This window comes from Sorex fumeus, unplaced genomic scaffold (genome assembly GCF_029834395.1).
Source record: "Sorex fumeus unplaced genomic scaffold, SorFum_2.1 ptg000166l, whole genome shotgun sequence".
Taxonomy (NCBI): Eukaryota; Metazoa; Chordata; class Mammalia; order Eulipotyphla; family Soricidae; genus Sorex; species Sorex fumeus.
Genome location: NW_026606223.1, coordinates 3,764,468 through 3,778,913, shown reverse-complemented (window position 1 = coordinate 3,778,913; position 14,446 = coordinate 3,764,468). Strand labels below are relative to the sequence as shown.

The 14,446-nt window shown below is 47.1% G+C and overlaps 1 protein-coding gene across 4 annotated transcripts in view; it reads left to right on the top strand.

Moving 5' to 3' along the window:
* Nucleotides 1-14,446, top strand: part of TSHZ2 (teashirt zinc finger homeobox 2) — a 514,637-nt gene that overhangs the window by 261,178 nt on the left and 239,013 nt on the right. The gene's annotated exons all lie outside the window — the stretch shown is intronic.

The window sequence follows — 14,446 nt, the reverse complement described above, 5'->3', positions numbered from 1 at the left end:
GTCTCTGATAGCCCCGAGCCCCGGGTTACCAGCCAATCCCCCTGACTACATCGATGGCTGCAGTGAACTGTGGGCCTCCCTGAGCCCCAGGTTACTAGCTGATCCCCCAGACTACACGGACCGGTGCAGTGTATTACTGATAAAGAAATACCTCTATTTTACGGCAGCTAATTTTGCTGCTGTTCTTGGTTTTACTCTGAGACATAAAGCAGAGTGGGTGTTTCCGACACCAGCATCCTGGAGCACATGTGGAACTCTGGGCAGCTCGCATTGTTTTTGGCTGCTATTATATATCAGAGAGTGGAGTATGGGTACCAACTCACAGCACCCCAGGAGCTTCTGCAGTGACTCCATTTTGCTGACCTGATAGAAGCACGGAATTTTATTCAAAAGTCCCAGAATTCTAATCTTAAGTTATTTGTAAACTCCAAAATATCACTGTGCCTTCCATTCATTTGGGCCTAGTGCCCATCCCATCTTCAGAGAGAGGGAAAGTTTCATTGCTATGGTATTTTGGTTTTTTGTTTGTTTGTTTGCTCTCATCCTCCTTTATTTATTATTAACTCATCACTTTAACCAGGTCAGTATTTTCATTACATTTGATCTTGTTTGGGCATATTCTGGAACCTGCTTGCTCTGCGGGGCTGTGATCTCTTCTTTTCCCCCTGTAAGTGCTCAGATCTTAGTGCAAGGTTTTGAAAATTGCTGCATTTTGTGGGGGAAGGCACTTTATAGCAGAGCACAGGTATATGCTTCCAGTGAAATCTATAAAGGGGGTGAGACTGATGTAAGTGGAAGGCTGCATCCAGAGGTGGGGCTTGGGCTTGAGGGTTCTCAGGAAGTCGCTTCCAAACCAGAGTTCCCCAAGACCTGGGAATGGGATTTTAGGAAGTCATGGTACAGTTGGAACCTCGCTGTCATGTTCTGAGGGAAATCGATGCCTCAGCAGTGGAATGTAATGCTTGGACTGCACAAGGCCCAGGGGGCCAGTCCTAGCACCATCACAAGAAATGAACAACTGTTTTATTATTTTTTATTTTTATAAGGTAATTCACAGTTTTGATTACATTTAATATTCGAACACCAATGCCACCACCATGACATCTTCCCATCACCCTATTTCAGATGTTCCCATCCTGAACCCCAACCCCTGCCCCAAAGCAAAACCAAAACAATATATTTTGTTGGTTATGGAAAACCGCTGAAAATGCTCCAAAAGAGTTTTTTAGAGGAAAGTGTGTGAAGATTGTTGTATTTCACCCAGGGACCATTAAGCCCTTGTGTATAAGAGATCACCAACATGTTGTTAAAGGTTGAGCTTTGTGTGTGTGTGTGTGTGTGTGTGTGTGCGCGCGCGCGCACGCTCACGCGTGCATGTGTGTGTACACACACACACATATCTGTAAAAGTATATTTCCTTCTAAGATTGTTTAAACAATTGTTTGAGTAAAGCTCACTATGTTTCCCTCACCCTGGAATAACCATGAGGCTAAATTAAAAGACGCAGGAAGCACTCACCAAGCACTCCCCTTCAGAACTGCAGCATCAAAGACACGTACCTGAGCATGGAGTGGTGCAGAGGCAGCCATCTTCTGCAACATGAGGTTAGAGAAAGCTCTGGAAATCAATGCTCTAATTGATTTAAGCAGGCCTGGCTTTGTGCCGCTGGAGCCTGATTCCACTCAGATTCACACACAGGGTGGGGACGAGAGACTCAGCAACCCAGGTGAGCAGGCCTTCTTGCTGCACTTGACTTTCCGTCTCTGATTGCCTGGCCCAGCCCAGGTTTTTGTGCAAGTTGATATTGATCATGCAGCTATGCCTGTGTATGTGTGTGTGTGTTTGTGTGTGTGTGTGTGAAGACATGCACATGTGTGTGTACATGCACATATGTGAATGGGAGTGTGGGTTCCCTTGTCTTGCCGTATGAAAAAGACAGCCGAGGCAAAGATGGTGCTCCCACGGCTGGAAAGATGAGATCATTTGTAAGTGGCTTGTTAAAGCACACATCATTTTCCTGATCAGCGGTAGCAAGGCTGCGTCTTCAGGAGCTGACGCGATTTATCATGTTATTATATATTTAGGGGCTTTTGGAAAATGCTGTTATTTACTCAGCCAACTGTGTATATAGACTATTTAAAGCAGATTTTTGACCCAGTAGACTGTACCAGCCCCATCTATCGTCTCAATGAGCATGTGGGGACTCTTAAATATGCAGATTATTGACACAATAGACTGTGAGTGCTGAAAACAGTCTCTAGCTGGTGCATTCCAGTCATTGGGGGATGATGGGTTTCGAAAATGCATTTTCAAGGCAGACCCGTCCATAGAGCCAGGCTCTGATGGGGGGCGGAGGGACACGCAGCTGGGGAGGGGGAGTGCTGGCTTTAAGATTTAGGGGGCTGGGGATTTCCAGAAACAGGAGTGTCTTATGAGTATTTCTCTGTGGTGATGCCACCAAGAACTAGAGCTCCTCGGATTCTGACATGCAAAGGAGTCCTGCTGTTTGTACAAATTCCTTCTTTGAGTCGAAATGTGTTATGCACCAATGAGGTCATTGTTTGCAAGCAACAAATGCTTTCTCTGGCTCGCTTGTGTCAAAACAAGGAATTTGTTGCAAGTGGGGTAGAGTAGAGCCTTGAAAGGGTGGATGAGACCCATGTGCCTCTGGAGGCCGAAGGGATGATCCCACGGATGGTCTCCCCAAGACGCTGTGGTCACAATGGATCCGATGGATCTATCATCATCCTTTGTTCATGGATTTAGAATTTAGATCTCATGAGAAAGTGTTTGATATACCAACCTGGGGTCATATGCCCATAACAAATGAACAACCAAAAGGGAGAGAAAAGAAAAGACAAAGTGTTTATGTTTTATCCCTTTGTTCTTTAAACAAAATATCAGATCTTGAAATACGTGTGTTCTTTGGATGATTCCTACTGGAAAATGATCCAGATCCAGAGGCAAATCGGAACCTTCATCTTCCAAAGCCCAGAATCTCTCTGCTGTTCTCTCCTTCCTAACATGCCTGGAAGGGACAGATGTCTAGAGTGGGGGAATTCATCATGTTCTTCTGCACATTCCAAATTAATTGTATATCTTAACCTATAAAATCAGCTAGACTACCAACTTTAGCATGAAAAGGGAGAAAATTTTAATTATCATTTTACTCAAATAGAACAGAGCAGAAGAGATCATTGGCAATGTCCATCCCCCCATGATGTGAGCTGAGGATGGATACTAGTTACCTCAAGAACTATTCTTGGCCCCAGAGGTGCAGCAGTGAGCAGGAGAGCTGGTGCCCTGTAATCACAGGTTCCTATTTAAATTGGCAAGAAAGGTCTCAAGTGCAGAGTCTGGTTTTGGGTGCTACTAACAGTGTGAGATGGTTCATCTGTGGTGAACGTTTTCTAGACATTGTTGCCTCTTTGGCTTTTGTTGTCATCCAAGTAGTGACAAAAATGACTCCAGACGTTGCCAACTGTCCCCAGAGGCAGGATCACACCTTGTCAAGGCATTGGGAAAGTGTGATCTTTATCCAGAGTGAAGAATAGACTATCTGTTAGCCTCTAAGTCGTAAGAGTCTAGGACTCACACTGGGGTCTCCACAGTCTTACTTAAACAAAGTTCTAACTATTTTCAAAACCTGAAGTAAAGTATTAGGCTGTGGAGCAGCCTGGGGGAGAAAAAGAGCATGTATAGGGCCCTTGCTGTGTGCCCCAACTCCAGGGTTAGTTAGAGTTAGACGCACACAGGTAAACTAAGAGCTTGTTATCTAGAAGGGTACATTAGAATCACAATTTTATTTGCCCAGTGGTATATCCAGGAAAAGTCCTGTATCAGATCTCAGAGAAAGGACAATTCTGCAAGTTTGGAGAAAGGCCTCAGGGAGGGGTGGCATGTAAAATGGGAAGGGAATTTGAACTAGCCAGCGTGTCACGAACAATGAATTAGGTGCTGGTATATGAACATCAATGGCGAATTTTGCAGCACGAACTCTTTTTATTATCATGAATAATGAATGGCCAGACCCAAAAGGAGATGACCTTATGCTTTCGTCAAACAAAAAATGGCATCTTATAAATTTCCCATTATCATCATTAGAGGCCAAAAATACACCAAGAAAATAATGTGCGTATCACGCGAAGCAGCAAATACTCAATCAGGCTACCGTAGGTGCACTGATGCACGTGAATCTCATTTGCAAAGTCACAGATACACAAAACTATGAAATGTGTAGAGACTGTTAAGTATCTTGGGCAGCTCTGTTGCAAGTGACACACCCTCCCTCCAGTATTGTAGGTCAGAAAGGGAGTTATTTTGCTCAAAATACTTCAAAGGAAGTTGGAGTACAGTCCCGGTACAATTGAATCAATTGTACTAGCTCTGGGTGTAAGCTCAGGCTTTAGGCAGCCTTCACTTCTACTTGGGAAGTTCTCTGTGGTTTTCGAGCTTGAATAAGGAAAGGAGAGAGCCTGACTTACCTAATAGTCAAATCAAACTGAGAATATTGGCCATTGATTGGTCAACAGAGTCCGAAGAAGTCACTAATCTGAAGTCACATAATCTGAAGAAGTCACCAGTGGCTTAGACCAAGGGAGGTGAAGGTGCATCACACATGTAAGAAGTGCCCATCCCAAGAAATAGACTGGTTATCCTCTCTGCTGTCTGCCAAGCCAGGTCCCAGGACACCGAATCCTTTTTAACCTTACCCAAGAACTGGCAAATGCCATTTTCAAGTGTTTATAAGTATCCCAACATTGACAAGACCTGGAAAAGACAAGACAACCAACGTCCTCTTGGAAACTCTATTTTTAGGCATAACTTCTCCTTTCCTTTATAACTCCTAATACTAATTCAAAGGTATTAAGGCAGAATATTAGATGTTTGTTCTTTCGGTTTATTTGTTCTTTCCCCCAATAATTTGAACCATGCCTTCTCATCCTCTATCAGACCAAAAACTGCTGCTTCTTTTTCTTGTAATTTCCTCAGGGAAAGAAAAATGATCTTTTAAATCCAGGAGCAAATTAACTAACCAATTAGCTAAACATTATGGGGTGTTGTTTTTATTTATCTATTTTTGGTTGAGCAAAAATATATAGACTTTTATTATTTTTCAGGAGAATTTAGCTACCACAGGAATGGTTTGGGAGCTGGCTGAGAGTAAACATCAAGAGATTTTTTTTAAATCAGAGAAAAATACATAAAACATACCAAAAGGGCCAGGGAAAAATTACCAAGGATAATACAGTGGCTGTCTCTTGGCTACACCTCTCAGTGAACTTTTCACCATTAGGGTGTGCTGGCCTCTTCCGGTATGATGGCCAATTTGGTACCATTTGAGGACTACTGACATAGTGCCCTGTAGACTGGCCAGCTCCTCTATAGACAGAGACAAAGATGGTCTGCCTCAAAAAGACCAAGCTTAAACTAGCCCTAACCTGAAATTACGAGGTCAACCAACTCTGGAGAATTTTCCATTAGATTATTCAAACTGTCCATTGGAAAAGATTGAAGACCTCGTATCTCCCAGAATTTGGGCCTTTTCCAAGAACTGCTTCATCCAACTGTCCAGAGTGAGTTTGGCCCCAGATCAAACCTGCTGTTTCATATAAGTTGCCTCATTTAAAAGCTAACCTAGTTAATTAAGACGGAAAATAGGTCAGGATTTATTTAAAGGACTTACCGGAGTTATTTAGAAATGCTAATCCCTTTCATCATTAAGTTTTTTGTTTGTTTGTTTCTTGTAGTCTAGAAACACTCAATCTGATAAAGGGATTTAAATGAATCCAGAAGGACTTGATTGAAAATAATGCTAGGAGCTTGATTGATTTATTTTTTCAGCCCACACTTGAAAGAGTAAATACTACAAATCCTGAGAAATCCGGCCCCATGTGATTCTTCATGACTAGGTTTTTGTTCTTAAAATAATGGCTAGAGAGGACATTGAGCGATTATTATTTTCAGGCATTCTGCATTTGCTCCAGTCAACTCCATTCTCAACTCCTTGGAGGCAGGTACCCACTTATCTCTAATGCATTTGATCTCCTGGGGGACCAAAACCCTCAGAGGTCCTGACTTTGGCAGTGATGACCACACTCGACATGGCAGAAGTGGGATTTGAACCTGAGCAGCCCAGTTCAAGAGTCTGCGCTCTTTGATTCCGTGGTCTCACTCTCAGAAACGTGGGCCGCATTCATCTGTTTCTTAATTCCCCTTCACCAGTAGAGCACTTCTCCTTCAGATAACAGGGCGTGTTACCAACTAGAGAGGCTGAATCCCTTACTTGTGGCCAATTCCCAGAGCTGAACCTACCCTTGACATTGCAGCATTTCCTATGGTTGACATTGGGAGCTAAATCAATCTGTCCCCCAGTCCCAGCCTCCTGTGTCCCGTGCACTGTGAAGTGTGAGCATTCTGGTCTTCACCGAGTGGTTGCCCTTTCTCCGGGTCTAATATCCTGAACTGTTCGCGTCCACTATTTCCCCTTCAGACACTAATTCAGTTTGGGAGGAGAACCACCGCCCCCATACTAGAGAGTGAGGAGGACCCCCAGGGTCCCTGAGTCCACTGTTCTTCTCTAGAAATCAGCTGCTATGAAGCCATCTACCAGACTCTTTCATCCTGAATGTAAGAGCAGGAGGATAGAGACGAAACCCCGGCCTTACCTCCTACCAAGTGAAAAATTCCAACTGAGGGCTTGAAACAAGAAGGGGCGTATCTGAGGTTTCTAATCTCAGAAATAAAGGGCCTTTCTGATCCCCACTTCCAAACTCAAACCCGATAGGTCCCCAACTTCCTTTGCTGAGGAGGACCAGTCACCCTGCTGTGTGGACAGCCCTGTCATCCAGGTGAAAGCCTGTTAGAAAGACTTTTTTGCTGTTCTCTCTGACCTGATAGCAGATGGAAGGCAAAAACCACCAGCAACACTGGGCTTCACGGCTTCAGAGGTTCTTCCTCTGCCCCTCAGTGGGGTCATCTGGGCACTTCTTCCTTTGTTCCACCAATTTGGGAACAAGTTGAGTCCCTGGCTAACAGCTGGAGACAGGGGTGAGCCAGAGAGCTGCAGCCTGCCCCAGAGAATCTTGGCATCTCACTGGCATCTCATACCATCCGATGAGGACCATATATTTGAGGACCAGGACCACACCGGAGAGGAAGGCTGAGATCAGAAGTGTGACTGGCCCCTGGGGACCTGGAAAGAGGCAGTGACTGTTCCAGGCATCAGGGATGACCCCTCTGAAGAGGAGCATTTACACTCCTTTCCAGGGAGATAAGAAACAGTTAGACCCAGGGTTAGAGCGATAGCACAGCAGGTAGGGCGTTTGCCTTGCACGCGGCCAGCCCGGGTTGATTCCCAGCATCCCATATGGTCCCCTGAGTACCGCCAGGGGTAATTCCTGACGCAGAGCCAGGAGTGATCCCTGTGCATTGCTGGGTGTGACCCAAAAAGAAAAAAAAAAAGAAGAAAGAAAGAAACAATTAGACCCAAGAGAAGGAGACACGGTCCCTGAGGGGAGAAACCATGTTGGAGGTCTTTCGTGCAGCTCAGAGACCCCAGCAGGGGAACAGGGATGGGTAGGGTTGTGATGGAGCAAGGCAGGTGGTGTAGGTTGCCTGGTGGGGGGGGGGGGGTGGGAGGGGAGGCAACGGAGAATGAACGTAGGAGTCTTCAACGAGCAGATCACTCAATAAAGCAAGGAGGGCAAGACAGCCACCAAGAAGGAAACCCCATCTCTCCCTGAGAGAGAGAGGAGGCAGCTTGAACCAGAGTGGGGCATGGAACTTGACGGCCACACAAAACATTGAGATGCGCTGTGAGAGTGAAATAGATGCCTCTGGCTCATGGATTGTGTAGGGAGAGCAAGGGGAAGAAGGATGAGTCCAGCATGAATTCTAGCACTCAACTAGACCCAAACTCAGCTGGGAGCTGGACATGCTTTGAGGCTGTGGGCCCATCTTTATAATAAATAAAGGCTTGTACCCCCTTTATTTATTATTTAGATAATAAATAAAGGGGGTACAATTGTGGAGCACATGTGGAACAAAGGTCGAGTATCTACTTATGTACGTGTGTGTGTGTGTGTGTGTGTGTCTTATAATAGAGCAAAACAACCTCCATGCTGGGAGTCATCTATTCTTGAAGATTCTTGGGGATGGGGGAGAGGTCAAAGAGTACAGTAGGTTGGATAGTTGCCTTGCATGCAGCCAGCTAGGACTAAATCCCAGGCGTCCCATATGGTTCCTCAAGCATCACCAGGAGTAATTCCTGAGTTCAGAGCTGAAAGTAACCCGTAAGCATTCCCAGGTACAACCCAAAAATCTAAAACAAAACACACATGGGATCTGGGCAGTCATGTGATGGATGTGTTCTAATGGAAAAAAAAAAAAGGACAGCGTGGTAGCTTCCGCGAGCAGACCAGACCTGTGGGGTGGGAGGGAGACTCCTGTCTCAATGCCAGGGTCCCCAAAAGCAGACAGCTCACTGCCATCCATGTGGTGGAGAATCAACTTGAAGAAGAGTTGAGAAGCTCAAATTCTAAGCCAGGGATGGCAGGATGGAAGGATCCTGGACAAGGAAGCATTTCCTGCCTGAAGAGTTGAACTGCAGACAAGAGCGGTCTTTGCCATGGGATTTCGGTGACTTTAGAGAAACCTTTAGCCTCCTCCCCAGAGAAACCACGACCAGCCAGCTCTGTGACAGCCCTACCCGAGCTGTGCAGACGGGCCAGAGGGTTGCTTTCTCCCTGCTTGTCTCTCTGTCTTAATGGCAAGTGGTCACAGCCACGAACTTAGCAAAAGAAGCAGGTTACAATGTGTCCACTCTTGGCTAATGCAGTTAGACATTTTCGAGAAAAGGCAATGAGAAGTGGTCATTATCCATTATCTGCATGAAATATTTCAGAGAAAGAAGCAGCCTTTGCCAAAAGAGAGAGTGAGGGCAAGAGAAAGAAGAGAAAAGATGTTTGACTTCAAGCCAAGCAAGAAAGAAACAAGAGCACCTCTGGCCCCATGGGACAGCCACGCTAATGATGTTATTCCACGTGAGATGGGGCCACATGGGCAGAGATGCAGATGGGTCCGGGCTTCACATCCTTTTTGAAGGTTACTCTGGACTGTGATTCAGGAAAAAAAAAAATCCCACCCACTTTCCAGGCTTGGAAGAAATTCCGTGTGTGTGTGTGTGTGTGTGTGTGTGTGTGTGTGTGTGTGTGTGTGTTGTGGGGGGAAAGGTACCGAAAATCAGGGCATTTTGGTGTGGAAAAAGACCAAAAAAGTCTTTATTTGGGAGGAAAGTCTCCATCCTGCCAGGATGTCGCTTGCCCATCCTCTCCTCTCTCTTGATTTCTGTGTCTCCTGGTGGGTGGACAAGAAAAGGATAATGATTCCTAAACGGAAGCTGCCGGAAAACTTATGTGATGGCCCCCGCTTCACCCGACTCTATGAATATTTTCTCACTCTGCTTTTGTCAATTGTCCCCGGCACATTTCCCAGTAATAAAGCATGCGGGATTGCAATTCTAGGGAGCAGAAGAGAAAGCTTTTTTTTTTCTTAGAGTCCTTCAGCCTGGGGTATTCGTCATCTTTCTCAATGCTAAAACCCCAAACCTGCTTTTCCCTTGAACGGGGGTCGCTTTCTTCCTCGAAGATTGCAGAGACGATCATTATGGGAAATGACCTAATAACTCGCTTTTCCCTGTCGGCATCTCACTTCTATGGAAATTCCCTGCACATCTATCTCCGGTTCCTTGTATGAATGATTTAATTTTCAGTAACGAACCTCAAACCGAGGAAAGCTCTTTTCTGATACACAACACGTGCAAAGCTGGTCGGTATCGAATGCAAACACCATCTAAAAACTGCTGGCTCGGAATAGGATCCGGAGACAGCACAGCCAGCCACAGCCCTCCGAGGTCGACCATCTCTCCGACTGCTTGTGTTGGAGACCAGCGTGTGGGTGTGTGTTTCAAGTTCTCGAACAGACTGTCGTCTCAGGAGGTGGCTTTGATATTTCATGTACTTTGAACAAATTCTATGAAGTACAAGAGACCTCCGCGTCCTGTGGAGGAGATGCACTAATGAGTCCCATTCTAGAGATGGGCACGCTGAGCTTCTCAGAGTCTTGGTTCCATTCCTGTATGGAGTAGTAAGGCAGATATGAGCAGATCCTACGAGATCTGCTGAAAGGAGGACCTGGGACATCCCTCCCTTGCTCAGTATCTCCCTGTAGGAACTGAGAGCAATGGGCCAAGCCACAAGCATTGGGTCCCTTAACTCTTAGGAGGTAGTAAAAGATGGGACTCTCAGTGCAGTGCTCTCCCTACACCAAGCTGGTCCTCTCCGCACCAAAGCACAGAAGTAGAGGGAAGTCTGGGTTAAATATCTGGTGACACATTTACAGTGTTTGTAACTGACAGTTGAGCTTCTCCAACTTTGGGGGTATCTGAATCTCAAGGGGCCTTGAAGACTCTGGGGTGGATGGAGAATGTGCCAAAGTCTGATGTCCCAACACTGTTGTTCCTGCTGGACAGGACAGCCTTGGGGCAGGTCACTGGACACTTTCTCTTCCCTTTCCTTACTTCCTAGTGAAGTGGGCAGGGCAGGCCCAAGCCGGACTTGATCCAAGACACCCCCACATGAGCCGACCTGGGCTCCCATAATTCTGAGTGCGCCAGTGACTGGATCCCAGAGGAACTTGGTCTTGTCCACATGGTTTGGCCGAACAAAACCCCCAGCCACCTGGCCCCATGGTGACTCCTTGAATATTGCCTGTAATCTCTCTCGGTGTGGCCTAAACTCTTCTTTGCCCGCAGCACCTCAACTCTGTGGATGAAGGGCGCTCTCATGCCTGACCTTGGCCACTGTGGGCTACTTGGTTCCCATCCTGCCTCCTTTGCCCAAGGCCTCCTTCAGCATCCCACCTCCTCGGGGAAACCCTGATCATGTTGTGACCCCCCACCCCCACCCAGCACCCCCGTCCGTGCCCGGTGTCCACAACTCAGGTCTCTATGTGACTACTCCGCCAGGCCCTTGGAGAGTCATTGTACGGCTGTGCAGTGAAATCACTAACCTAGCTGGCTAATAGCAGCCATGGGATGGAGAGTTCTGCATTCAGTGAAAACATAGTCAAGCCCCCAGAAAGGGCTGGAGTGTCGGCTTGCCCTGGCTTCAACTCACTGAGTCTGGCTGTGCTGATGAGTAGGGAGTAGAAAAAGGATCGACATGCAGTAAGGAAACGTCGGGCCGTGCCAGAGTGGGACACAGACGGGCAGAAGAATGCATCTCAGAGGAGAGGGCGTGCAGATCTCTCTCCCTTTCCAGCAGCATCCAGAGGAGAGAGTCCGACCATTAACAGGCCATCAGGGAGAGGCTGACAGTTTGGGGTAGGGCCTTTTGTGGACTCTCCACTGTCCCCTCTAAGCTGGGATGGACTCGGGATCGGCCCCCACTTCCGGCAGGAGACCCCTCCACCATCCACATTCTTTGCAACCAAGAATTTGTGTGTGGACTTCCAACAGCCCAGTGGATGAAGAAGAGCAAGCCCATTGGTGTGGACAAGTCACCCCGAACTGGACCCCCTATGACAGGAGAAAAGCCTCACAGCCCACAGCTTTTGCTTCTCCTCTAAGATTGCCCCAGCTCAATATGCGCGTGAACTTGGACAGTGTCTCCCACCTGCTGGGAGCCTGAGCCCGTCAGGGCCTCACGGGATCCCTGACCTTCTCTGCGTGGGGCTGACTTCCCCACAGCCATCCCAGGCGCCCCCACTCTGGGCCCTGCTATCCTGAGAGTGAATCTGAGCCTGCCCAAGCTACATCCATTCATGCTGCTCAGCCTGCCAGCAAGAGTGCCAATTAGTGCCAATAATCACACACACACACACACACACACACACACACACACACACACACACACACATAGATTCCAGGGCCCCTGCACCAGTGCTAGAGCCCACAATAGGACCCCCCTTCCATGTCACTGCGTGACCCCCTGGCACCCCTCTTTTAGGGTCTGCCCCACACATGTGCAGTCTCCGAGTGATTGATTCTAAACTATGAGTGAAGGGTCCAGGTGGGTGGAAACCATCCTGTCCACCACACCAAAGCGGTGACAGAGCTCAGATCACCTTCTCGAAAACCCCTTCCTGTGCATTTGGATACTTCTTGCTTGGAAGGGATGGCAGGGATTTCACTGTACACATTCCAGCTGGTGTGCTCAAAGCAACCAGAAAACTGTGTGCCCAGCACACCCCCCACCCCCACAGCACCCCTGTGCCTCTAAATTAGCCCCTTTGAAGGACCCGTTGCCTCAGACTGGTCAGTGGGCAGGGGTCACATAGGGGTGCACGGCCTGAGAGCTCGTCTGTCTCCACAAGGACAAACACACTACCTTCACACAGTTGGATGAGACCATCCACCAGTAAACACAGGAGGAGGGCAGGGCAAGAGGGAGTGGCAGGGACCTCATGAAGAAGGCAGATATCACCGGGTCCCCTGGAGAAGAGACACAACCAGGAAGGGCTTCTTAGAAGGGGACTGTTGGAGCTAAGCCTGAGAGATGGGTCCGTCCTTTGGGAAGATCTCAAAAAAAAAAAAAAAAGAAGAAGTTTCTGGACAGAGAAAGGTGAAATTCCTAAGACCCTCTGTGCATGGAGAATCAAGCCAGCGAGTTGCTGTGCCCTAGAGAACAATTCAGCGGCCACACTGACCATGCCCAGGGTGTTCTTAGCAGACATCCCAGCAAAGCCACGCCACCACCAACTACCTTTAAAAGAGCATCTCCAGGGTCTCTGAAAAGCAGAAGCCAGGAGCCCTGGGGTGACCCCCTAAAATGACCAAAGGGGCCTCCTTCATTATAACCAACCCGGTGTGCTCCCAGATTAGTAGCCCCAGAAGTGGGGAGGTTTCTTGGGAGTAGAGTGGCTGGTGAGGGGGGACGCCCACAGGAAATTAGGTTGGAGCCAGGGACATCGGCACCAGACTTGCCGCCCCCAAAGAGGTTCTGCAGAGAAGAGCCCCATCTTCCGTCTGCGGCATCACCAGGCTCATCTTCCTCTGCTAAATAAGTGTTCACGAGAATAAACTTGCCACTCACTCGCTCTAGCACGTCACACATGATGCAGTCTTATTAAACAAATCATCGCCAGAGAGAGACACACACTCATTATACGCTCCGAGCACTGTATTCCCAGCCTTTCCTCTCCCTCCTCAGCTGCTAGCGGCAAACAAAATAACTTAAGTCAAGTGAACAGTTTTAAATGTATAATATCAGAATGTGTGTTTTGGAAAAAAAAACTCCTTGGAACCCTCAGCCATTGTTAAAATACACTCACTTTGATGGATCTTTTGGCATTCCCCCCCCCCTTTTTTTATGAGGCTTTTCAATGGGTTTTCTTATCGGGTGCAGAAGATTTAGTCTGTTCTGCAGAAGAAAACAGACAAAAAGGGTCTCTCAGCACGAGTTACTCTTCTGTAAAGGTTATAGTAAACATGTCAATGCCTAATTAAGCAGAAAATTTTATCTGTATTGTGGGGGAGGCATTTGCTGTCTCCGTCTTTTCTTCTGGGGAATCCATTTAGAAGGACAAAGTAGATTGGGAAGTCGAGCTGGTCTGGAAAGCTTTGGCTTCCAAATGTCAGCAGGAGAAAAAAAGAAAGAAAAGAATGCTTGCTTTCTCCTTGTGTGAAAATTGCTATACTGGTTAGGCTGTGTGTGTGTGTGTGTGTGTGTGTGTGTGTGTGTGTGCGTGTGTGCGTGTGTATGTGTGTATATATGTATGTGTGCGTGTATGTTTTCCTGACCACATGTACATACTCATGCATGCTTGTATATTGCATTGACCACCCCCGCAACACACACACACACACACACACACATACACACACACACACACGGTATCAGGAATTTCTTCCCAGCTGCCTGCTGAGTGCTAGACCCTGTGTTATAGGCACTGAGATTAAAGCAACCTTAGCCAATATGATTTTAAAAAGAAGAAGAAAGAAAGAAAGAAAGAAAGAAAGAAAGAAAGAAAGAAAGAAAGAATTCTCCCCACGCCCCCCACCCCCCAAGATTTCTGCCTGTGCTACATGTCTTCACACTTGCACACACACAGACTCGCAGACTATTCTTTTTTTGAGGGGATAGCATTGATTCTCGGTGTGGTGACTATCCTGCTTGGATTGGAATTTTCTGGATAAAGCATGTCATCCAACGTAGACATAATAAAGCCCCTTTTAGTCTCCAAAGTGACCGTGTTTGAATGATAAAGTTTGCCTGACTCTTGAGCTTATTTTGCTTGGCTTTGCCTTTAGTAACTTACCAGCACAAATCTTTTTCTCAAACACAAACATTAGTCCAGGAAAAAAGAAGTAGTGATGGGGAGCAGCAGGGTGGTATAATTCAGCGCTTCGGTTCTATTAAACTAGAGTTTTCTTGGAAGTAGTGGC